The sequence below is a fragment of the Parasteatoda tepidariorum genome, chromosome 11 (assembly GCF_982258835.1).
Source record: "Parasteatoda tepidariorum strain Cologne lab strain chromosome 11, Ptep-v5.0, whole genome shotgun sequence".
In the NCBI taxonomy this organism is placed as follows: Eukaryota; Metazoa; Arthropoda; class Arachnida; order Araneae; family Theridiidae; genus Parasteatoda; species Parasteatoda tepidariorum.
This window is the reverse complement of record NC_141765.1, coordinates 33,978,673-34,002,428: the sequence shown is the minus strand read 5'-3', so window position 1 is coordinate 34,002,428 and position 23,756 is coordinate 33,978,673. Positions and strand designations below refer to the sequence as shown.

Below are 23,756 nucleotides of genomic sequence, written 5' to 3'. Positions count from 1 at the left end.
TGGTAAAAACATCTGGAGGAGAAAGCCTCACAACTCTTTAATGCCTTCGCTGTAGCCACATAAATCGTCTGCAGTTTTCTTACTCTTGTCACAGTGCAATATTTCATACAATGAAAAATTATCAAAACATTTTTCTTTATTAAACCATAGATGAAGTTAAATCTACCTTAGTTTAAGTTATAACAGTGCTAATTGTGAAATTTTTTAAACTTATAATTCTTTCAAATAACCTAATATTTATTTAACATTTTCACTTTGATATACTGTTTGAAAATTTTCGAAAAAATGGTTAAAAAAACAGTTTTTTAATTGTTATTTTACCATAACAGTAAAATAACCATAAAATAGACAATATTCAAACTGTTAACTGTGAGAAAAATCGTTTATTGGTTGTTTTCATTTAATGCGGTGAAACACCCAGAACTTTATCACACCAACTAGACTCACCTATTGAAGCCATTTAAATCCTTGCAGTTGGTATAGCCAATAAAGCTAATCTATCATCTCATGACCAACGGAACGGGGATTCCAGTCCCAGCGTTGACGCCACAACATTTCTTCTAATCCCTTCAACACATAAAGAGTATCCAGTGTCCTGCATTCCTAGATTATTAACCCTTGTCTATTGGAATACGAAACTTTTTTTTACGAATGCATGGTATCACCACAGAGAAAGTGCTGAACACAAAAAAACCAGTATTTCTTATCTCTCACGATAGATGGCACAACTAAATTAACTAATTAAGCCACATTCCATGGTTCACTTGGTAAAACACGACTCAACAGCAACGTAAATCCAATGACATTACCTAAAAAGAACATAGCCTAACTCCAATGTCCAGTTAAATTTTATATTTGTGGTTTTGAAACCATTCTAGTTGTAAATGGCTACCAAACCATATAGTTTTGCATTCACTGTTTTTGGACAATATCAGTCAAAAATGGTTTCTGATCCGTAGATGTAAAGAAGGTTTCGTGCCACATACCTTACGACTAATTGGATGGGCAGACTGCTGCACTTGATAAAACACGGCTCAACCGCAACTCAAATCCAATGACATTACCTAAAAAGCCTAACATAACCTAACTCCAATGTCCAGTTAAATTTTATATTTGTGGTTTTGAAAGCATTCTAGTTGTAAATGGGTACCAAACCATAAAGTTTTGCATTCACTGTTTTTGGACAATATCAGTCAAAAATGGTTTCTGACCCGTAGATGTAAAGAAGGTTTCGTGCCACAAACTTTACGACTAATTGGATGGGCAGACTGCTGCACTTGATAAAACACGACTCAACCGCAACTTAAATCCAATGACATTACCTAAAAAGCATAACATAACCTAACTCCAATGTCCAGTTAAATTTTATATTTGTGGTTTTGAAAGCATTCTAGTTGTAAATGGGTACCAAACCATATAGTTTTGCATTCACTGTTTTTGGACAATATCAGTCAAAAATGGTTTCTGACCCGTATATGTAAAGAAGGTTTCGTGCAACAAACTTTACGACTAATTGGATGTGCAGACTGCTACCGGTTATTTCACGTAATCTTAGAATGAAAATTCTAAAAGTGTAGAAATGTCACGATTAATTATAAAATTAGGGCTATTTTACAGAAAAAAACATTTAAGCGTGTCTCAACAGCAGCTTATTTAAATTAACATAAAATTTTCATAATTATACTTTAAGTAACACTTTTATTTCATTCTCAAATATAAAGATCTGGTTTTATTCAAGTCAAATTCCATAAAGAATGAGTGAATTCCATAAAGAATGAGGGAAAGAATATTTTATTGCTTTTGTATAATTAAAACTGGCAGTAGCTTTTCTCTTTTTATCAGTTTTGATAATAAAATGAAGAAAATAGAAAATCTAACTATCTAATGAAGCAAAACTAACCTCTCAAAACATATTTTATTCAGATTACTTCACCACATTTAGTTCAAAAGAATTGAAATTTTGATGAAAATCACATTTTACAACAATAGTTTATTAGATTTACCCAAACAAGAATATTTTCATGACTTGGATAAATTAAGATTGATCTTGTACTCTCAATTCTTTGAAAATTTGCATGGAGTTGATGTTGAATGCAATCAATAACTCGTGCATAGAATATTGAATTTAAAGTAATTTCTATTCAGTGTGAAGTTCTTGTAGTTCTCATTTTAAATATTAAATAGCTCTCTTATCAAAGTCATTATTTGCAAAGATTTGAATAAATATTTGATTTATTAAAGCAGTTTTATGCCATGACATTGTATAGACATTTGACAATTAGTTCATTAGAAATTTAATTTTTAAGTTCTGACGATCAATACTAGAGAAGTATATCGTAAGATGTTATGGGAGAAGAAGTATATGGATGGTAAGACGAATATGGGAGCTAACATTAAAAATTCTGGATCAAACAATTTATGCTAGAGTTTTTGAAATTAATAAGAATATATATTGCTTATTTCACATATGAGCAAAAGACTACCTAGACATGCAAAAGTTTTCGACCAGTATGTTTTTTATAAATTCTTTCTGCTTGTATCTATTTACACCTATAAATTTAAAAATATGCATGAATCCTTTAAAAGATGCATGGAAAACCGTGCTGTCAAGAAAGTTAGAACTTTTAGTTACTATTTACTTTCGAGTGTTTGAAATTACTAAAAAAACGTATTGTTTATTTCATGCGTGCGCCAAAGTCTTCCTTGGCTTACAAAAGATTCCAACTAGTATATTTTTTTTACAAATTCTTTCAGCTTATATTTATTTATACATATAATTTTTTAAATATACACGGACCTGTTAAAAGATGCACATAAAACTGCGGTGTATTGAAAAGTTAAGGATGTTTTAAAGGAAAAATAGCTTTCATATAATTTTTTATAAATAAAATTAAAATAACAATACACTGGTAGAAGATTTTAGCTCGCCACTGTATTATAGAAAAGGTTACTCCGTAAATATCATTTGACTTCATGATAAAGAATTTTCTAGCCATCAAGGTAGATATCCAAATATCTAACGCCATTCAGGCTAAAATTGAAGTTTTTTACAGATAATTTTTAAGATTTGAAAGCCATATATAAACTTTATTTTGTTTATTTCAAAGAAAAAGATTATGAAAAATTTAAATTTTTGCTTTGAATAAGTTTATTCCAAAACAGACGCACGGAGAAAAAAAATTTGATAAATTTACTGTACTTTATGGTAATGACATTTTTAGTAAACAGAATATAATTCGGGTGATAAAGTTTAAAATATACGATACTTAAACTATTCATTTAGTAATTTTTTCGTTCATATGAAAATGGTTTATCCGAAATTCTACTTTTAAAAATTATAATTTCTATTATCACACAAGTAAAAAATACAAAATTGAATAATAAATTTAACCAAATAATTGGTTTTTGTGCCATACTCTAAGGTATTATGATAAAACTACCTAATTTTATCACTTATTATAAAGCCATATTTTATTGTTAATTTTACCAAAGTCATTATAAAATCACTTCCGTAAAAAATACCTAGTTTTTTAATGTTCCCATAGAGTCAGAAACATGGTGAATTTTATCATATTCTGGTAGTTTTGGTCATAACTTTTTTATAAGTGTGATGTATAAGACTGTGTTGCATTAATACTTCTCTTTAATTGGAAATTTGCTTTTAAAAAAGCAGAAACTAAAAAAATAAGTTTAGAAATAAAGTTAAAAATTACATTGTTTTGAATTACAAATTATGAAGTTCGTCCATAATTCTGAACTTAAATTAATTTTAAAGATAATAAGTCAATTGCTAAATTAGAAAAAAAAGTCGTTATTCAAGAAATTTGAAAAATAATTATTTTAAAATGTTTTAAACGTGACGCTCAATTGTATTTGTTATCTCTCGTTTATCAAAATTTCTATGATTTTTTATTGAAACATTCTTTTTTACTAATCCGTATCTTCATGACCCTAGCAAAATAGACAAAATTGTTTTTTTATGAATATTATATTTCATAACTTGATAAGACTTACCGTATGAAAAAAACTAACTTGATTCACAAGTGACATTTCAGTACCTTCTTTGTAAGCTTCGTGGTTTGTTAATTTTGTAAACTTCATGGTTTGGAGATCAATCTAATGCATGCAAATTAGAGCGAATAGTATTTACAGTATTAGACACGAGTCTGTTCATCCGATTAACCGTAAAATTTATGGTAAAGAACATTTCTTATCTTTACGGCTTTGAAACCGTTTACAGGTGGTATGGTTATAAAACCATAAATACGAAACTATACGTTTTTTTTAACTATTTACAACTGGCATGGTTCTAAAACTGTAAAAAAGAAATTTAACAGGACATAAGAGCTAGGTTTTCGTAAGGTTATAAGCATTCGAGAGTGCAGGGCAGAAATTAGGGAGTGCAGGACACTGGATAACAGGCAGGACACTTATAATATGTATCCATCTGCAAAGAATTAAGTGGCTTCATTTGGTGGACGTAGTTAGTGTTGTAAAATTCTGGCTGTTTAACCGTATTAGGTGAAAACAGTTAATAAATGGTTTTTCTCTCAGTTAGCAGATTGATTACCATCTTATTTATGGTTATTTGACTGATTTGTTTGAATATGGTAAAATGACAATGGTATAAATTGTTATTTAACCATTTTTCCAAGAAATTTCTTACAGTGAATAAGAAAATTCATTATAAAATAACATACAATATTGAAATTAACGTATAATGCATAAGCTTTGAAAAGTGATAGAATTTTGCGATTTATTGAATCATGGAAATGTTAAATGAATACTGAATTAATTTAGGTAAAATCATTCATAAAAGTAATCAACGTAATTAATTGAAACATTTTTCTTAAAATAATTTGAATATTCTTGAAATGTAATGTATGTATATTTTTTCTAGATAACAAATTCTATATGCTGACGTTAAATTCAAATCATTTCGGAATCAGCAATTCGAAGAAGGGATCAGACGTCAATAAATCGATAACGTTTGTGAGCTAAAAGTGAGTTTTTACGTGTTTTCTACTTTTTAACTAATGCTTACGAATAGTATATATAATGTGTATGCTTGGTAAAAATTAGGATATTTTGTAACTGTAAAATTAGTTGTTAAATTAAATCATGAAACTTTCCAAAATATATTTGCTGTTTAAAGCAGTCAAATGTTTTCAAACAATCTCACAAATTTAGCAAAAAATTTTTTTAATTTTAAATGCTTTAAATTTTGTATAGAATATGCTGTTCTCGTAAAATGTTACATAACTGTTAAAATATACTACTTCATTTTAGTATTATTTATATTTATAATTAGAATCATTAATCAATCTTAAAAGCAATAACATCTTGCATATTAAATAAACGTATTGATATTTAGTTATGTGTTCGTTAAGTGAATATGTTAAGTTAAATGACATTTTATGCAGTAATTGTTTTTTAAAAAACGAAAATTATAACAAATAAAACTATTTTAAAGCATGATGGCAAAAATATAGAAATTATAAAACAGTTCTATTTATTTCATTAATTGAGGGAATTGAAGAAACAAATTTTAAGTAGATCATTGTGATAAGATAACATATATCGTGATATTCTTCTCTTTATTACGATATTTGTATTCATTATCTTTATTTTTATTAAAGGTTCAATGTTTAAAAAAGAATTTAAAAACGAAAATGCCCAAAACATTTGAAGGGGTTATTTAAAAAAAATTAAATATTTATGGTAGTAAACTGTTTAGGGTGAAATATTACGCTTTCGAATATTTTAAACTTTATTATTCATTTTGAGTTCACTTAATTAAAGGAAAATATATAATCTAAAGTTGTGTCAAAACTTGTTACTTATACTTCATAGAAATATTTGTAATTTAATTTATAGCTATGAACTTCTTTGTGTTGCCACAAAATTAACAAATAATCTCACATAAAATTAATTTAGCATTTTTTTCTTCATATAGTTGCTTGAAGGCAGCATCAAATGCAACGCATGATTAGTTAAAAGAACAATTAATTACTTTTCATACCAGGGGCAAAAATGCTAGGCTAGAAAAAGTAAACGAAAGTAATCTTTATGACTTCTAAAATTTCTTTGGTATTTTTATTCAGAGTGCAGCAAGAATAAAATAAATGATTAAAAAATTGTTATATTGGAGTTAGACCCTATTGTTCATTTTGAATTTTTGCAGGCTTTTACTTTAAAAGATTATATAACTTATCTGCTATAAAACTTCAGTGGTTACTTAAATAGATTAAATTTCTATTTCCATGCTTCCTTTATAATTTTTTATTTAATTTTTTTCAAATATTTTCACTTTATTGAATAAGTTATTTCTTATTGCGTCCCGTGATTGTTAAAATAAAAGGTAAGATCAAATAAACTGGATTTCAGTTTACATACGCTCTGTTCGAAATTTCTTGTAAAAATGGTTAAATGACAATTTATTTAACTGTTATTTTACCATATACCATATGTATACAATATATATTAAGCATGTATACAATAGTTTACCATATACCATATACCAGACAAATAAATCTAAATAAGATGGTACTCAAACTGTTAACTGTGAAAAAAACCATTTACAAACTGCTTTCACCTAATACGGCTGGACAATCAGAATTTTATCGCATCATTTAGGCCCACCCAGTGAGATCACTCAGTCCTTTGCAACTGCGTACATATTAAAGTCAAGAGGGCTAATCTGTCGGTTTCATGACCGACAGAACTGGGGTTCGAGTCCCAGCGTTGGCACCACAATATATCCTTCATTCCTTTCAACACATGAAGAGTCTCTAGTGTAATGCACGCACCAAATTTTGACTTTAGACTATTAAAATATGATACTCTGATTCACAAAAAAGGATCTATCTAACACAAAAAGTCCAGTATTTCTATTCCAGTTGTAAATGGTCAAAAAACCATAAAGGTAAAAAAAAAAAAATTTTTTTTTACGTAAGCTTTACGGTTGATTGGAGGGGCAGACTGTTTCTGGTTATTTTACCGTAATATCGAAATTAAAATTTTAACAGCGTACAAGAAACTAACACTTTCATATCCTCTAAATTTTTTTACTTTTAAGTAAATCAATAATCGGATTTAATTATTATCCTGGCAAATAGACTGAACAGTCAAATAAGACTCATTGTCCTGTCGACAATTCGTCGCGCATTATTCGTCATAGGACAATATGCCACGACGAAAACTATACGTCGCAACTACATCGTGTGCACAACTCGTCTTGTGTTTAGAACTCGGATCAGCGGCAGATATAGCACATAATAAAATATTGCGTTACGTTTTAAAGAAACTATTAGCATTTGAAATAGCAAATTACTAGCATTTGAAATAGTAGATTTGCAACGAGCAAGTGTAGGATTAAAATCTTTCTATATTATGAATTTGATTTTGATCCTTAAAATTGATTTTTGCAATAAATACATATAATTGTTTTACCATAGGTGAAGGATTTTTCTCGAATTTTTAAAATAAGTACTAAAATAAGAATTTTATATAACAAAGTAAAATATTGTCCTCCTTTCAAATAAAAATGCTTCAATCATTTTCATATTAAATAATTCATAAAAGCTACTTTTAAACGAATGTTTTTAGTTTTTTTTTACATTCGGAGAAAATATTTTTTAATTCGTCTAAATAGTTTTAAAGTTATAGCTAAATATGCAGAAAGTAAAAGTTGCAGTAAGAGGCTCGAAAATTCTCCTAGCTGTACTATTTGCACCTTATTTTCCTAATTATGGCTATCCTAATAATTTTTTTATAAAACTAAAATGTAAGTTTTAGAAAAGCATTTAAAACCTAGAAATAACGAATATAAATATTGTTTACAAAAATCTATTAATTATAACGTGACAAGTAAGGACTGTGATGAACTGTACCCATGACAAATTATTCTTACGATAAATCTTTCAACTGACCAATTGATCCCGCGACCAATTGTGCAAATATCGTATCGCCACAGTGACGAATTTTGCAAGTGATGAATTGTAGATTATAAAGCAGAAATATAATTTTCAGAAAAACATTTAAAACCTACATATAATGAATATGAATATTACTTACGAAAACTAATATTTATAACGTGACAAGTAATGTTTGTACCCATAGCGAATTATGTATTACCATGATGAATCATGCACACGACCAATTATAGCCGTGACGAACTGTGCAAACTTTAAAATGTAGCAGTGACGAATTGTCGCCATTACGCCCATGACGAATTATCGATGATTTGTGTTCATGATGAATTTTGCTCATGATTTGCTCGCAATGAATTGTGCTCAGCGAATTGACGTGATTTCGATACATAAAGCTTATAACTAATAAAAACGTTGTTTGAAAGACATATAGGAGAGCCGTGACAGCTCAGGGGATAGAGCGTTCGCCTTCTAACGAGATGACCCAAGTTCGTATCCTGGCAGTGGCTATTCTGGTCCAGAGTCACACCAACCAGAGTGCTGACGTGAAATATTCTGAGTGGTCGACGAATCACGGGTGAGAATCCCTTTGCCGTCGGTCTAAACATGGAAGGTTTTCATATTATTCCTCTCCATATAACGCAAATGCGGGTTAGTTATATCAAAAGGTACTCCATGAAGGATAGTTTGTCCCAATGGTGTTGAACACTGATAGTCGTAAACTCAGATTTGGGGCGGTTGATCAACGTAGATTATAAAATAAATTAAAATGATCATGGGACCCTGAATAACAAAAGCTTTCAATACTTTTAGTGGCATCGTAGTTCATCAGGAAGCAAATGAAATAGTTTTCATTATTTAATACTTTTTATAGATGGAGAATGATACAAATAGGATTTTTCTTTAGTTCATTTGTGCTAACACATTAAAGCTTGCTTGCCATTAAATTTTGTGAAATTTACGATTCAGTAGCAACATGGGTGTGGTTTACCATCGATGAAGCATCTTAAATGAGAAAATACAAATAATTTTCAAATAAAGTGCTTTGACGCTGTTCTTCGAAGTTTTGTCCCAAAGAAAACAAAAAAATCCACAGTTTAAGTGCCTTACACTTGAAGCAATGCTATGATTTTTAAACTAGATATATAATCTTGCAGAGAAGAATTATCTGGACTTTTGAATAGACGGATAACTTAAATTTATTAAAAGTTATTAAACTTTTCGTTAAAATCGCCAATTCGGCAACATTTTCCACATTGTATGAAAATTACCAAAATCACTGCCTTATTCTCAGTTTTTGTTAATTTTTATGAGCCCAAGAAATGCAGCATTGAGGTAAGCTTTTAAACATTAACAAATTAGACCACAAACGTTCTTAATTTTCACAAAACTGTGGGTTTTCTCCATATCAACGTTTTGCTCGATTTTCAAAATAACCTTAGACAGCCCTGGCTTTAGATAGGCTAAACTTGACCTAATAGTCACAAGTATCAGTTGCAAACTCACAGTAGTTATAAAGGTAATATATTATTCGCAAAAAAGCATAATTTCATGTTACGATGGAAACAGCCTTAAAAATCCAAACTATTAAGGCATCGTTAAATTTGTAAGCATTTCAAAGTACTGTATAGATACATTGAAGTTAATATGGGTGAGTGGATAAGTTGTTTCCGTTAAGTTTTAAAATTTAACTAGGAATTACCTCGTTTCACATAGAGTTTAAATTTCGGTATGTCCCAACTAAATAATTGTAATAATATCACAAAAACAACTTTATCCGTAATAATTTTAGTTTAATTTAGGACAATAAATTTCTTAAACTGTTTTAGCTATGAAAATCATGATTCCCTAGCCAAATAGTTCCATTTACAAATTAAAGTTTACTTGGCTATATTTATATTGGTTTAACAATGTCTTATAAAGCAGAAATACAATAAATATGAAGGAATAAATATGTCTTCATAGCAAAATGCGTACAACAATGCTTAAAATGCACCTTGATGAGCTTCAATCAATAATTCATTAATTTAAACGACTGCTAATGGAAATGAGTCAACTTAAATCCGTGTTTAAGTAACGAGTATCATGGGGATCTTAACTGCAGTTCTCATGGATCAATACCAATCAAATTTGATACTTTTTTAATTTTAGTTCAACTAAGATTCTGCTACAACATTTACTGATTTATTCCCTCCATGTAACAGTAGCTAAAAATACAAATTACTATGTTTTATCATGAACTGTAAGATACTGTTTAATTGTTATATATTTGGAAATATTGTATTTTTATGCAAAGCCACTGTAACTGCGCGTCTTACTAAGTTTAAATTAATACCTATATGAGATCAATTAAATGTACGAATTTTTTTTGTTCATAAATAGTAGTTTTCATTAAGAAACCTTCAACTTACAATACTGCAATCAATAGACCATGGAGTTCTGCTTCTTAATTATGGAGTATTAAAGTTCACTCCCAACTAGAAGAAATGTAATTTGCTTTGTAATAATACTCTCAAATCAAGTTTATTCTTAGAATGCAAAAGTAAACAATGAGTAAAGAGTGCTGCCACAACAAGATTCGTGAGACTATTCATATTATGCACGTTAATGAGTCTCTATCAATAAGTCATTAATTTAAATGACTGGAAATGTAAATGAGTTAACTTAGACCCGAGTATCAGTAACAGGTATCAAAAATGGAATTTTGAAATGAAGTTTTCATGAAATATGTTGTAATCACTGTATTATTATTCGTCGCAAAGCTGTTAAGTAAAAGAAATTTGTCCAAATATTCAAAGAATTTTCCTTTTAGGCATTTAAAATTATGCGAAGTATCATGTATATCATGTATAATTATTATTAAACTATTATATGATATACAATAGTTTTACATATTTAGATTAAAGCTTAGTTATATTTATTAAACATTTATAATGTTTTTGAAGTATATCATAGTTTTAACAATGCAATTCATGTTACTATCAGTCATGTTGCCACGTCATCACAATGTTTTATGATGAACTCAAAGATAGTGTATAAATTGTTGCATATTTAGAAATATTCTATTTCTGTAAACATTAAAGACAATGTAACAGCTCGTTTTATATCGTTTCAATTAATATCCATATGCGATCATTACAATGTATAAGAAAAATTTTTTTGTTCACAAATCATTAATAAACCTTCAGCTTAGAAAACTATTATCAGCAAACCGTGGAGTTCTGTTTCTAAATTAAGGAGAATTCAAGTTTACTCCTAACTAGAAGAAAGGTAATTTGTTTTGCAATAATTCTCATAAATCAAGTTTATTCTTAGAATGCAAAAGTTAATAATGAGTAAAGAGATGGTGCCGCAACAAGATTTGTAAGGCTATTCTTATTACGCATCTTAATGAGTCTCTATCAATAAGTCATTAATTTAAATGACTGGAAATGGAAATAAGTTAACTTAGACTCGAGTATCAGTAACGAGTACCATAAATGAGATTCTTAAATGTAGTTTTCATGAAATCAGCGGTAATGACTGCATTATTATTCCTTGCATAGCTGTAAGTAAAAGTAATTTGTCCAAACATTTAAAGAATTTTCATTTCAAACATTTAAAATTACTTCAAAGTTTCACTGTGTGATAGTTTATAATTTAACACATTTAGATTAAAGCTTAATTACATTTTGTAAGCATTTAAAATATTTTATAAGGCAAGTCATATCACAGTTTTTAAAACGTAATTCATGTTACCATCTATCCATCATGTTACCACGTTATAATGGTTCATTACCAAATAAGTGCTCAAAAGTACCAGTTGTAAACAATTTAAAATCATTAAAACTTTCAAACTACACATTATGTATAGTTGATTTTTTATGTATAATATTATTTTGGTTTACTTTGCTTTTATTTATGCTCCTAGGAACTGTAATTTACTTACATGTTTTGAAATTGAAAATTGTAAATTCACCATTTTCAACAGCTTGTACCCTATTTAATTTTTCTCGATTACAGCGCCATCTGTGAAACAAAATGCAGAAACCTACAATTCAAATACAGTTACTTTTTTTCAGAGAATCTGAATCTGCAATAAAAAAATAAGGGTTCGTAATTGAATTTCAAAGTATCCCCAACTCCATCCCAAGGGTGTGGGGGTGAAAGATCTTGTTAGGTATTATAGGATAGATTTAAAAAAAATATTGAATGCGACTATTTTTCCCTTTTTTTTATCTGATGTATATTTCTTGAGATATTTGACCGTTTTCAAACTTTTTTGTCATGTTGATTCAAACAGATGGTAATCAAACTGCTAACTGCGAGAAAAAGCGTTTATTAACTTTTTTTTAAACTTTTAATTTTTAATTTTTTTTCTCGTAGCGGCAGGTATTGAACTTTCGTTCTTCACTTTGGAAGATGCCTGAAGTGTTGCTCATTTAACGTTACCCAGTGGGCACCTGTGAACCTAAGTCACGGAGGCGAGCAACATTATCCGCACCATACTGCCACAAATACCCGTTTATAGGGTGGGCCACATTCGCACATCACACACTTCAGATGACAACACAAAGAGAGAAGCATCCATGCCCAGAGCGGGATTCGAACCCGCAGCCATTGGCTTCGCAGTCAGGCACGCTAACCACTCGGCCACCTGGCCGGCCGTTTATTAACTACCTTTACCTAATACGGCTCACAGCCAGAATTTTATAGCACTTACTAAGCCCACCAAATTAAGCTACTTATTTCCCTGCAGATGGGTACATATTATAGCAGACAGTCTCCAGTATTCTGCACTCCCCAATTTGTGTCCAGCACTCTCCAATGCCCATTACCTTACGAAAGGCATAGACCCTATGTCCAGTTAAATTTATTTTTTACGGTTTTGAAAACATGCTAGTCGTAAATAGTTAAAAAAACCGTATAGTTTTGTATTCATGGTTTTATAACCATATTACTCATAAACGGTTTCAATACGGTAAAGGTAAAAAATGTTCTTTACCGTAAATTTTACAGTTAACTGGATGGACAGGCTGTTGCCTTTTTTTTAAAACCGTAATTTTAGAATGAAAATTCTAACAGTGTAGGGATATTTTATTTGCTTCATTTCATTTTTATCACATCAAAAACTTTCTCTTTCAATTTTAATCCTCTTAAATATTAAGCTGGGCAGATCGCACTAACTCAAGTGTGTTTGTCAAGTCCTTAAAATTTGTAAAAACAAGGACAACCTCTTCGTTATTCCTTGCTTTTCTTCAGAAATCATCTCCTTTCATCATACCACTTCCTGTTTTTTTTTGTAAGAAAACAAAACAATAAAATTCTCAAGTGAAAAAGTCCTGAGAAAGACATTTCTATTCCCTTAGTGCCTAAGAGATTTATAAAAGAAATAAGAAGAAAAATGTCGTTGGATTTCAGAACTTTTAAATTGTATAATTTTTATTACTTACTATCAAAAGGAGATTCTCTTGCAATGCATTACATCAAATACTAAATCAAATTTAAGGGGCATTGGTAATGTATGAATTATGCCTCTAGCTCGATAAAAGCTAAAAGGACTATATAAACAAATCTTTAGAGATATTTTATTTTTATCCGTTTAAATGTGTTAAAACTCTATCGAATACTTAGCAATGACAATAAACAATAAAAAAGACGCATAGCAAAATAATTTTTATAGATTTATTATTTCGGAATTTTAGCATTTCGTATTTAATCTTTATTTTAAAATTTGTTTTTCTTCAACCTAACTCTTATTTTTATGAACTTTTCAACAAATACATTTTGTTATCTATCATCATGTTTCATGTTTTTAAAAGAATGGCAGGCATTGCAAATATAAATTTTAAAATATTTTCTTTCTATCAAAGCGAGATAGGAATATTGATTTTGTGAAAATTCGGAGAAACTATTCAAGATTATTTTTTCTTACAATGTATGTTTCTATGAATAGAATTTCGAGATTTCTATGAAGTCTTCGCTTAAAACTTTTTTAATGATCTCTCTGAAAGAAGGAATGAATAATGAAAGAGTATTTTTTTCCTACTGTATAATTTTACATCTGAAATTTCGATTTCATTTTACAAGAAAAAATGAAATAAGGTAAGAACTGCTTAGACCTAATATTTATACGAAATAAAACTAATGTTAATTCATCGCATGTTGCTGTCAATCAATCTTAGTTAAGTTTCTTTACATTTATTACTTTTTAATAAAAAAATATGCGCATGTGTACTTGCGAGTGTGTGTTGAATTGAAATGAAACAGTTATTTAGTAAGTAACTTTTGCAGTAGTAACTTTTGTTACTTAGTAAAACTTTTAGTATTATTTTTCATGAATAAAAACATCAGTAAAAGACTTAATTTTGCAAACTTTAAATTTATATTTGTCATCCAAGTTACTTATCTTTTCTTATCCATCTTAAATGTAAGTTTCCAAATATCCTACCGAACAACTGTAGTTGTTGTTCAGTATTCTGCGGTGTAATTGAAAAATCAACGTAAGCGGGAAAAAATTCAAAATGGAGATTTTTTTTTATATTTGGCATTTTAATATGATAAGTTACATATTGCAAAAAAATAATAAATAAACAAATAAATATTGTTTTATCAGTTTTTTTTTTTAAAAATTCTATTTTAACATTAGCAATAGAAGGAAAAATTTTGTCAAGCTACTTTTCTTGGAATCAATCATGAAGTACTTACGCTGTTTTTTACGTTGTTTTTTCCTCTGCCGTTTCACGGCAGTATTAGGGTTGCTATACACAAGTAAGAGTATTATTAACCGACTTTATTTTTCCAATTTCAAGTTATTCTTCCTTTGTCTTTATTTCTAATAGCGAAATTATTACATACATTCACTGACTATTGTGGGGGACACAAAACACAAATCCATGAAGTTAAGCTAAAACAGCATAAAAGATCAGAATTCAAAAATAAAAGCACACCAAAAGTCAGCACAAGTCAACCCTTCCGGATATCTTAAAGTTTCTATCTTGTTTGCCCTCATCTATCATGTAAATGCCCAGTACACAATCTAAAAAAGGTTTAGAAACATTTTTTTAAAGTTCTTGTAAGTTTGATCTCGTAAGCAACACCTTGATCATTTTCCGCCTCTTCGTGTTAATTCTAATACCCTAATTGTCAGAACATTTTTGCATTTAATACTTTAATACTTACTACAATGCCAACTTTATTTCCACCTCTGTCACATCAGCTCATCTTGATCCTCTGGAATCTTGTTTCATACATATAATTGCTGATCCTCTTTTTAACGACATTAGTTCCTCACCGTTTCTCCATAGCGCGTTGAGATGCATTTAACCATGATTTGTCCCTCTCGGTCACTAGGTTTTTTCATGTTCTGCTTCTTCATCTTTATTCTTGTTTCACATTCAGCTACTGAGATTTCTCTAGATTTGTTTGTTACCCTTATGTTCAATTTATCGTTAGCAACTTCACGTTCTACATTTAAAATCACTTTTGTTTCTTCTCTTTCACGTCTGGCAAGTCTTTAAAATGGCCACCTATGTTTGAAACATTTCGACTTTTATTTCCACTTGCGATGCCTATAAAGTTTTTTAATCAGTAACATCATATAATTGTTAAGTAACTTATTCTGTTATGTTCTATTAGTTTTGTTAGCTAACTATTGTATGAATCTTTGAATAACACTATGTTTAAAACGTTGCTTAATTACATAAATTGTACAGTCCTGTATCATACCGGTTCGACTTGGAAACAACATATAAACTTCAACTGGTCGATTTTCAAGCCATTTAACTTTACGATACTCAAATTGTCCAAAAATGGCTGAGAACTTTTTCTAGACTAACTTGCATTCATTACAAAATTTCTCATCTTGAAAGTGAGGCTTATAATAAGACTGCAGCGATGAGAACTTGTTTAAAAAGATTTCATTAAATTAAACTTTCGACAGCAGTTGACCTCAATTTATATGTGAATCAATCGAAAAAAATGGATCTATTTCAGTAAATTCAATGATTTAATGTCCTTTAAATGGGATTTATTTTCCGTATTTTTAGGAAGGAAAAAGTGGTGAAAAAGCTTTCTAAGTTATGAGCCTTCTAAGTTAGTCAAGTAATGATATAGTATTCATTGGTTAATAATGTGATTTAATAGGCTGATCTGTCTCAGAACCTTCTACACTGTTAGAATTTTCATTCTAAAATAATGATAAAATAACCGGCAGCAGTCTGCCCATCCAACTAACCTTAAAAATATGGTAAAGCACAGTTTTTACCTTTACGGTTTGGAAACCGCTTATAGCTACTATTGATAAAAAATCATGAATGCAAAACTATACGATTTTTTTTAACCATTTACAACTAACATAGTTTCAAAGCTGTAAATTTTTTAAAAATTTGTATTGGATATAGTTAAGCAGTTCTATGGTGATGACATCTATGCATTAATGAGAGTACTGTATTCTAATAGCCCAGGATCACAAATTGGAGAATGCAGGATACTGGAAACTCCTCATGTCTTGAAGGGAATGGAGGAAATATTGTGGTGACAGCGCTGGGATTCGAAACCACGTTCTGTTAGACATTAGATTGACAGATTAGCCCCATCGGCTATAATATGTACCCATATGAAAGGAAATAAGTGCGCCTTAATTAGATAGGTCTAGTTGGTGAGATAAAATTCCGGTTGTTCAACCGTATTGAGTGAAAGCAGTTAATAAACTGTTTTTTTACAGTTAATTGTTTGAATGCTAACTTATTTATGGTTATTTGACTGTTTTGTTTGATTATGGTAAAATAACAATTAAATCAATAATTTCTAAACTATAACCGTGTACGTTGAAGACTTAAACTGAAGCCATTTCCCCATTTCTGAAATCTAAAAATGAAGTTTGTGATAAATCCCAAAATTGAGCACTCATAACAAGCAGCATTTAAAATAGTTACGCTTGAACCTTTTACCAATCAAAATCATGTTCCATTAGCATCATATATAGATATATTACTGGTACTTAACTCGGAAATATTTAAAATTTTCTATAATATTTCTTATTATACGTACTATTTAACAATTGTTTTGGGTAACACACGTTTTATTATTTACTTAATCAAAAATACACAATATTTTCGATGTTAACAGGACAATGGTGCTAATTAGGCAACCAATTTTCTAAATCGTACCACTTGCATACCTTGCGAAAAAAATTTTTTTCGTATTTACTGCGTAAATAGCATTACCAAAAAAATACCATAATTCACTAAATAACCGTATTTTATTATTCAATTGTTTCGAATGTAGTTGTCAATGATTTGTGATTGATAACAGTTTAAACTTGAAAAGTAATACGATTTAGACAACTTTCACATACATAAATCGAAAAATATCTTATACATTTTATACGAATTTTCATGACTATGCTTAAGATCTATAGCTTCATAAATATACACAACATTAAAAAAAATAAAGTGGAATATAAATTTTCGTCAAGATGGAATTTTATGACAAGAGTTCTCTGAGGTAAAAAATAAGTATAAGTTAAGCTAAGGTTAAGTTTCTGAACAAAAAGACGTGCTGAAGATGCTAATGTGAAGTTTATGGAAAAAAAGAGAGAGAAAAGATACGGTCAGAAAGAAAATATATTAGATTTTCATTATAAAAGTTATTTTAAAACTGCACTTTTCTTACATGCATCTGCAAAATTAGCATATTTTCCATAATAATATTTAAATTTTTAACGTAACACTTATTTTTTAAAATATTAAAATAGAGCTTTTTTGGAGTTAACAATGCAGACAGGTAACAATTCTTTACAGATTTTTGAGATTATATTAATTTTATCTAGTATACCGAATTTATTAAATATATTATGGGATTAGATTTAAAGTCATTATCGACCTAACAGCCTAAAAAGGAAAAATGAACTCAAGTTTAGTTTTTATCCTCAAAGAATTATTGTTTTTTTTGCCAGGAATTTCATTATCATACAGTATGGTAATCAAGCGAGAAAATTTCTTCTTAGTGTAAAAATAGTTTTAGCTTAAAAATACAATTTCAATGTAAAAATATGTTTATAAAATGTACTTTATGAGTTTTATTAACAAAAACTATACCATGGATTTTGAACTTTCAAAATACGGGGTGTGGCCACAATCTGAAAAAATATGGTCATAATAGTTTAGACAGGACAGTAGTCGAAAGTTAGGGTCCCATAATATTAATTTCACCTTTTTTGTATTTTCTTCACCTTTGAAGCAAATGAAGAAATCTAAAAAAAAATTTCTTATACATTTACAAAACCTATTTTTCCAAAAATAATTTCCTGCAAAAAGTAATTTTTTATCTAAATTTTTAATTATTTAACTTATTAATGATTGGAAAAAGTTTGCAATGCAAGGTATATAAATTTTACGCCAATCAAATGCACATAATTTTAAATTAATAATCTGAACCTTGAAGGAAATCGGTTGAATAGATATTGAAAAACAAAAATAAAAAACAAATTAAAAGACGACTTTGTTGTGGAGAAATTCGCAAATAGTGGAAATAATATTAAGGAGCCTAAACTTCTGATTGCTCGTCCTGCCTAAACCATTGGAACCATATTTTCCGATTGCAGCCACCCTTCATATTTTAAGGCTCAAGGACTCAAATCTGTGAAAAAAGTACGTATTTATTCAGAAATTACGTCTTTGTGTCTGATTTTATATTTTAAGATTACGGCTGGTCATTCAATCAAAGTATACAGAGTGTTTTCAGATTGCATATCCTGTTAAATCATATAATCCTGAACATCATGTAATTCAAAACAGGGCAAATTTAACCATATTCTAGTAGTTTTAGCTATGCTTTTTTTTTCTCAGTTTGAAAATAAGTGGATATCTTAACAATTAATAAAATTCATTATTTTAGAAATATCTCAGCAGTAATTTTCTTAAAGACCAATCTTAACTCCCTGAGTTTGAAGCATTTTATGCTAGATATATATGTTCTATACGGCAAGTTAACATCACTCTATGAATTCAATATTACTTCTTAAAACTAGTTCAAGTACTTAGTACATAGAATTAATTTTTATGTTTTCTGATAAAATATTTCAATTATCAGTTACAAGCTTAAGAACCACTAATAATTTTATCGATTTTCAGGTAAGTCAATATTTGTATATTTTCTTCCAGGAAGCTTCGAGTTAATCTTTCGTTTGGGGAGAAGTTTGAAATAAAAATTACTGAAATACATATACCAATGGTAAGCAAATTTTTTATGGTTTATTATTTGCTACAAATTTTTATATAGTCTTGGAAATACTAAAATGTAGTTTTATGGAAACGTAAGTATTTTACTTTTATTTCCTTTTTGAAAGTCACCTCTGAAATACATACCTCTATAAACTTTCTTTACGATTTAATATCTTGTCAATTTAAGTTCATACATCATGCAACAATTAAAGTGCAATGATAATTCAACTTAATTGTTGAAAAGCATTTTAAAGAATAAATTTCGACCACAAATGTCAACAAATATATGAACTTAAAGCAATAAAAATGTTAGGAATTTAAAGTCAAATATTTAATCAAACTATAAACTTCTTTTTATCTAAACTTGTAAAAACAGCTAAAATAATATGAAAATTTTATCTTTGGCGAAAAATACTATGTTTTAAATTAAAGGCATGTATAAGAAGCCACTAAAATGCCTTTTTATACTTAAAAAATTATTTCATTATATACTTATTATCCGTTATTTTTTTGAAAAATTGTTTTTGGTATTTTGCCAATATATACCAACTAAATACTTGCCAATATATAAGCAACTTAAAAAAAACTGAAAGTACGAGTTGTAAGTTACAAAATGTCTGGAACAAAGCCAAGAATTTGCTTTAAAATATTCTAATAAAATTTAATTTGGCATTTTCCAGTATTAATTGCGCCATATTTAATAAATGTTCAAAAAGCGTTGGAATAAGCTCTAATAATACAGAGTTACTTAAGCAATTTTGCAGATCAAGCAATTAATGGATAGCTATTTTAAAAAGACCGTGAATGTAGGAATGCCATGTAATTTTAAAGTTTTATGTAAATTATTTGAAAGTAAAATTGTTGTCATCATCAAAGCATGACGTATTTAATTTAATCAGCCCAAAAGTGGTTTTCTAATTTTGGTCTTTTTTTTTTAATATATGCGAGTACTTAAGAAAAATTAACATTTAAAATATTAATTCTTCTAAATGCACTTCAATATTTGTAGACTTTTTTCTTTGCTGTAAAATATTTAATTTCAGAAAACTCAAAGTAAAAAAATTGTATTAGTGATTTTTTTCAGAAGTGTAGATTATCTGCTGAATTGTTATTGCTTTCTCCGAATTATGTATATTACGTTTAATGTCTTTGTTTCTAAAATATTAAAAAAAATATCGTTGCAAAATTTTATATAAGCACGCAGGTGAAGGTGATTTTAGCTTTAAAAATTTGGAAAATAATTACGTATAAACTTTATTGCGTAAAAGTTAAACATATTTCAAAGTTATTATTCATGTACATTATTAACTATATAATATAGATTTAGGTTTAGTAATGTTGTTTTCCATTAACATTATTTAGAATTTATCGAGGTTATTGAACCTATATTAACTTGATTTCAAGGTTTGTTTTTTTGAAATCTGCTAATAGCCGATGCAAAACTATTCATTAAAAATTCTTTATAATTAGTTTGAAAAGATTTATTATTATCTTTAAACACCATCAAGTCTAGTTGACCGGGCATCAAATTCAGGTGGAAGAGCATGATATGGATTTATGTGTGAGCTAAGCCCATATCTTGGTATGGGTTTATGCGTTGGTTTCCCACACAACGTTGGTTAGTCCTTTAACTTTTATAAATTATCCTGATCTTATCTAAATTTATAGCAAGCGTAATATCTGTGTCATAATTTTTGATCATAAATTTTGAGATTATATAAAACATTTTTGTAGCGCTTGTGAGATATATGAAAGACGTAAATGAAGGACTTTAAATAATGATTGCCTCTAAAGTGACTCTCATGTTTCTCAAGATAATAAACAAAAATATTAATGGAATTTTTTTGAGCGGTTTTTTATAGTTCAAACGTTTCAAATGTTATTTATATTTTTCAGTTTTTACGATAACTTGTGCTTTGTAAGTGCCTCAAAAGTAAACGTGGTATACTATACATAGCTTGATTTTCTTTTTATACTGTGATAATGACATGTTTGCATCAATGTTCTATTCAGTTCCATAATTTTTTAAACTTGATAAAAATTACAAAACTGTAGAGTTGGTTACAAATTAGCAGTGCATTTGGGTGCTGCTACTAAAAAACAATTTTAGAACATTTTGCAAAAATCTTTGCTTTTATGTTGAATATTGAAAGTAAAAAGAGATGAAAAAATATTAAATATGTGAAAATGAGTCGTAGTGAATCAGGGAATAGAGCGCTTACCTTCCAATGAGCCGAACCGAGTTCGTATCCCAGCGATGGCTGATCGATACGAATTCCGCTACCGGTTCGCACGGACCACAGAAATATCCTCAGTGGTACACAGTCCATGGGTTAGAGTCCCTCTGTAGTCAGGCTAACCATGGAAGGTTTTCGATATTTCCCAGTCCATGTAATGCAAATGCTGGTTAGTTCCACCAGAAAATCTTACACGAAGGCAAAATCTCCACGAAGGTCCCTTGTCTTCTGGATTGGGTTGGTTCAAAATTACAAGGCTACGGTGTTGAACATTAGTAGTCGTAAACCCAAAATTTTGTCAGCAGTTCAGCAACGGTTATAAAACTGTGTGTAAATTACATATCTTTCTAAGGAAGCATGGTGATATTCTAATAAAGAATGAATGCAAGTTTAACTTAGTTATGCTATGTTAGCATATTTGTCTCTTGGCTGTTATTCTAAAAACAGTACTGTCACATTTTACACATTTTCCTTTGATTTCTAAAAGCGATAAACAATGAAAAAAGATAAAATAAGCATAAATAACATAGCTCGAAAGGAAAGTATCGCATTTTTTTCTAAATATTGAATGATAGTACGCTTTACTTAACTTTTAGTTGAAGGAAATTAATATTTAATTTTGTTTTTAGGTGAAAAATCATTAAAATGTTGTTGAAATACTTAACGATTGAGATTATGTTACAGTAATAATTTAAGTAAGTAGTAACCATTGCGTCACCGTAATAGGAAACGAAGGTTAATTATAACGTCTGGAATGAAGATGATGTTAAGCAGCAAACACTTTAATTTTCCATTACGGATCATTACTTGAATCTAAAGGATGATTAAGCATAATGATCTAATGCAAGCAATTAATAAAATATGCACTTGCAAAATTTGCAGTCTAAATTAAAATGTTAGTATGAAAGTTAAAAGTATTTATACTTGGAATTAGTTCGAGAGGTTATTTTTCAAAAGCCCCACCGTCACATGAAATTAACTCTTTTTAATTAATTTTTGGTATTTTTATATTTGTTATGAGTTTGTAACAACTATCCATGACATTTTTGCTTATCTTTAGTCAGACCTCTCTAGGCTAATTTGGAAAATAGATTAAAATGCCAATGTGAAGATACGACATATTTTGGGATCAAAAATTTTAATTCTTGAAAAGTTACCACAAAATTTTCAAAAATTGCGAATTTTTCATTTATTTTAATGATTTTTATTTAGAAGGGAAAAGAAAGTGGAGAAATTGGCGTGAAAAAAATTACACCAAATTGGGATTTTTTTCTTTGAAAGTGCATTTACTTTTTAAATGTTAAGCTATTTCTTCTTTGTTAAAACCCAAATAATTCTTTATGAGAAAATGGTAGATATTGTTTAAAATTATGGCTTTGCTTCAAGCTTAAGGTGTTTTAACTATGGCTTTTCTATTTTTCGCCAAAAGACAATTGAGAAACATCCTTATTGTTATTTTGACTCTTCTTAGCAACGAAATTCCAGAATGGAGTGTACTTGTATTGGAGTGTTAGAAAGAGTAAAATATATTCATTAAAACGAAATATCTTTGGAAAGGTATTTATTAATAATGAAATTTATTTTACCAAGGAATGTGAAAATGCGAGGAAAATTATCTAGTTAAAAGAACCTGAAATTTATTACATCCTTCTCTAAAAAATACACAATTACAAATTTATCTGATTATCAAAGCATATAATTACAATGGTATGGAACTTAATATAATTTTATTCAGTAGTGTATCAAAGTTACTTTATAAAAAAGCCTATGTAATGTTTCTTTATTGATTTATCATTATTTAAGTATGATATAAAAATGCTTTTAAATTTCAATCCAACATAGAGTATTACAAAACATCTTTCAAAATCATGAATATCTTTTCACATATTTGAAAGCATCCGCTTTCCAATGAGGTGCACGGGTTCAAATCCCAGCTATGGCTGGTTGATACGAATTTCCCTCGCGGCTAGCATCAACCACAGTGCTGACTCAAAATATCATCAGTGGTAGACGGATCATGATTTTAAGTCTCCATGTCATCAAGCTAGACGTGGAAGGTTTTCGTTGTTTTCCTCTCCATGTAACGCAAATGCGGATTAGTTCCATCAAAAAGTCCTCCACGAAGTAAAATTTCTCTTAAAACTTGATCCAAGTTCCCTTGTCATTAAAATTGGGTTCAAAATTATAAGGCTACTTAGTTGAGCATTAATAGTCGTAAACCCAAAATTAGGTCGGCTTTTCAATAATGGTTATAAAATAAAATAAAATATAACTGCAGGGGACTGTTTTTTTCCTTCCTTTGTATAAATCAGAGAGAGGGAAAAAATTAAACGTAAATAAGCGAAAAAGAAAAAAAAGCAACAACAATGCCACTAAGGTTTCAA

At 29.1% G+C, this 23,756-nt stretch overlaps 1 protein-coding gene across 4 annotated transcripts in view; it reads left to right on the top strand.

Moving 5' to 3' along the window:
- The window catches only part of LOC107450089 (transient-receptor-potential-like protein), a 202,090-nt gene that overhangs the window by 26,268 nt on the left and 152,066 nt on the right, over positions 1 to 23,756 (top strand). For 2 of the 4 annotated variants that reach the window (XM_071187496.2, XM_071187497.2), the window contains exons 2-3: positions 4,901 to 5,003; positions 19,076 to 19,145. The gene's annotated coding sequence lies outside the window, so the exon portion shown is untranslated. The remainder of the gene's footprint in view (positions 1 to 4,900; positions 5,004 to 19,075; positions 19,146 to 23,756) is intronic. The other 2 variants (XM_043042127.3, XM_071187495.2) reach the window with 1 other exon arrangement.